The sequence below is a fragment of the Zea mays genome, chromosome 10 (assembly GCF_902167145.1).
Source record: "Zea mays cultivar B73 chromosome 10, Zm-B73-REFERENCE-NAM-5.0, whole genome shotgun sequence".
Lineage (NCBI taxonomy): Eukaryota > Viridiplantae > Streptophyta > Magnoliopsida > Poales > Poaceae > Zea > Zea mays.
Genome location: NC_050105.1, coordinates 20,358,167 through 20,361,965, shown reverse-complemented (window position 1 = coordinate 20,361,965; position 3,799 = coordinate 20,358,167).

The window sequence follows — 3,799 nt, the reverse complement described above, 5'->3', positions numbered from 1 at the left end:
CGGAGCTCGTGCCCCGTCATCCGCACTCAACCCCAGCCACCTTGCCCCTTCCTCCTTCTCGCAGTAGAGCACGTTCCGTCGTCCGCGCCTTCGCCGACGCTGGACCATCCACTGCCCTGCAGTGCTCGGACCGCCCGTGGAGCCTCGCCGGAGCGTACCTCGCCGTCCACGCAGCACCTATGCCGAGACCACCCTGCCCTTCCTCCTGCACATGAGCAAACTCAAGGTTGAAGGCAACCCCAAATTGTTGATGTATTTTCTAAATCTTGTTTTAAATTACTTTATGGATCTTATGATTTATCGTGGTATTATCGATGTGATTCACGTGTTTGATTTTAGAGATGCGATGTATACGTGTAGCCAAAATCAAACCCCGCAACAATACTTTGAATATGTGTATAATTTTATAATTTTAAAAATGAGTATAGTCACTATTCACTACTTCCGTGATTTCATACTAGAAAACGTTTACAAATTTGATTTCGCTTTAGTGTGTAGAATAATAATTGTTAGTAGTATTTTAAGTGTAAACTTATTTGCATGAAGATAATAGAAGACATGCTAAGCCACGTATTTTCGGTCAAATGAAAATATATATTTTACTATTCACGATAAATGTATTAATAAGTATATCTCTTAATTATTTAAAATTAGTAAGCTATTTATTCATGTCATAATAACCATGAATAGGTTATTAAAAGTCCCATTTAGTAATTTACAATCAATTCTTAGAATATTAATGTTATAAGAATTAAGTAAACAATTTTAGCCACGCGCATAATTTCTATTTAAGAAAGAAAGGAGAAAACTGAAATAATAGAATTTTATTAAAATAACTTGATTAGGCGCTTATACTTTCCTAATAAAGAAAATTATAATATGTTGATAAATATAGGTTTCTTACTAAAGAATTAGAGAATTTATTTCTAACTGTAAAACGACCTTTTAATAGACATCAAGATTTTGATTTAATAAGATTCGTTATAGATGTTTAAGTATAGCCGTACTAAATGGTAATATGTCATATAACTTTTCTAATAATGATATAATGGCTTAATTAAGTACTCACATAACTAAAATGATAGTTAATACCAATAAATATAGCATTCATTCTAATTATCCTTTATCATACTCAAACCGGTAGTCAATTTGTTCTTAACTAGATTTATGGCAGGATTAATGATTTCATAGAATTTAATCCACATTATATACGAATCACTTAGCTTTTTCTAAAGGATAAAATAAAGTAATAGGAGTTTAAGTTCCTTTATAACTTAAAATGTTATTTAATATTGACTTCGAATATAATAATATAGCCTATGTGTTTTCAAATGAAATTAAAAGATAGTTGTTTGTTCATTGTCTTTTACATAAAAGTTCATTTAAGGCATATACCATAACTTTCCATAAATAGGTGTTTAATAATAATAATTACCTTTTTCACATAAAACCTATTTAAACTTATATCTTAATTTGTCATAAGTAATTGGTTAACAATATTTATAAAAATGCTTCATAATGCTTCTAAAATTAATAACGCGATTAGTAGCCCATTAACTTTACATATATATAACTTATATCTATTCTAAAAGGTTAAAAATGTTTAATATCGTTATTAAGTGTTTTATCATCTTATTAACCTTTTATCTTAGACGTATCATGTATGACGTTTTATAAAAGATTAAAATTGATGAACCCAATATTTGTATATTTTAATTAAGATATTTTTAAGCTCATGTCTTGTTTTATAAATTATAGGTCACACATTTTTAAAAGGAATACCTTCTTATTATAACCATTACTTGCGACGTTTTTGAAAAGCAAACACTCTTTTCGTTAAACTTTCTTTTAGCTTTACGTATGGTGAATGTTGTATGTTATTGAGTGGTGTTTGTTCTTCTTGTTTGTTTGTGTGATATTCAGTGGTTGATCTAGTAGTTGAGAATCAAGATATATTCTGTGGAAGAACCTCGAGTTTTCAATAAGCAAGGCAAGTGGACTTCTCCCTCTGCATACTCTGTTTGATCCCAAACAATACATTTAATAAAGTTTATTCTTTTGGATATATATGCATAATTTGACGGGTTACCTATTTAGATAACCTTTCCAACCTTATTCCTTGATCAAACCTGGGAATTATACTTTACCTTCGTAGCTATGCTATTGCTACAAGTTAACTTTATGCAGTCACTCCTGCTTATGATATTAATGTTCCAAATGGTAAGTTTACATTATTGTTGTTAACCCGATGGTTAAACAAGATTATTGCATATTAATTGGAACATGGAGTGACCACCCGGGAAAACAGTGCTACCATGAGAACTATCATGGCTCTGGTCTTGGCTAAATAACTAGGGAAGTCTTATGTTGCGTGCTGGTCGTGGTCGACAGGAACGGGGGCATCTGGCAAGCTCTTATAGTTCCGGCTCAGACAGATTGGATACGGGCATAGTTCCCAAAGCTTTACCCTGTAGTCTGGACTATAAGTTGGTTACGGTAGGTGTGCCTTATGCAGTTTGACCATTTCCAGCATTTGCGTAATGAGGACTCTAGGGAGAAGCCTCGTAGTGAGACCCTGTCCATTCACCTCGGAAGTGAATACGGGTCTAGCTAACCCGGGCTAGAAGGGAATCGCGGCTCATGGGTAAAGATGCGCCACCTCTGCAGAGTGTAAAACTGATATATCAGTCGTGCTCACGGTTATGAGCGGCCTGGACTCCTCACATGATAATTGAACTTGAAGATGAAAATAAATCGAGATCTGATGATCTGCCAATGGTTTGCTTAAGTGGTTTCACTTAAGTGTTTTTTTATATACTCTTGTACCTTTGTTTAATGGGAATACTTGGGAATCACACTTATTAGTAAGACAGGTGTTGTTAATAAAATGTTGACCAACTAAAATGCTTACTGCTCAACCTCAGCCTCACCTTGTTAGACTTGCATTAGTTTTTCCCCCACTTGCTGAGCCCCGACCATAAGTGAGCTCACCCTTGCTTAATTTTGATCAGAAGCTTGCAGATGAAGATATGATGCTGAACTCCGTGGATGCTAGTCTAGTGATACCCCCGGTCATCTTCCTGTGGATGGATGTCCTTGTTTCGCTGTACTTTGATGAATAAAGGTTAAGACATTATGTCTGTTCGAAGTGTAATATGTTAATATAATCGTTATTTACGCTTTTATGCATTGTTCTTTTGATATATTACACTTGTGACGTCAACATATGTGTGGAAATAGATCCTGGCACACATATGCTATGCACCCGGCTCTGCCCTTGAGAAACGGGTGTGACACTACTACTACACATTATGCAAAGGTAGCAGGTGTGCTTTGAAAGAGATGTAGTAAATATTTTTACTATAACAAATATTGACATAAACATACATGTGGTGTAGTGGTAGCTACGAGCACATTTGTTTGAGAGGTCGCAGGTTTGACTCTCATTGGAGCCACATTTGTGTTTTTTTATTTAATTTAATTTTAGCTAGGCGTGGGATCCACGTGGGAATGAGAATGGGATTTGCGGAGAGGGGGTAATGAGAAAGACAGTGCGGGGAGGAGGTAATGGAAATGGTAGAACACTGACAGAAGTACAGAACATGGAATGGCAGCCGGGAATGGAAATGGGCTTTACGGTGAGAGAAGAATGAGAAAGACAAAGACAGTGTGGGGAGGGGAAAATGGGAATAGCAGAACACGGAATGGTAGCCTACCCCTTACCGCCTTAATAAATAGTAGAGATAAGTTTTCAATCCTGCACCAAAGCAGGAACCCTGGCCTGATTGACCTCAAAAGA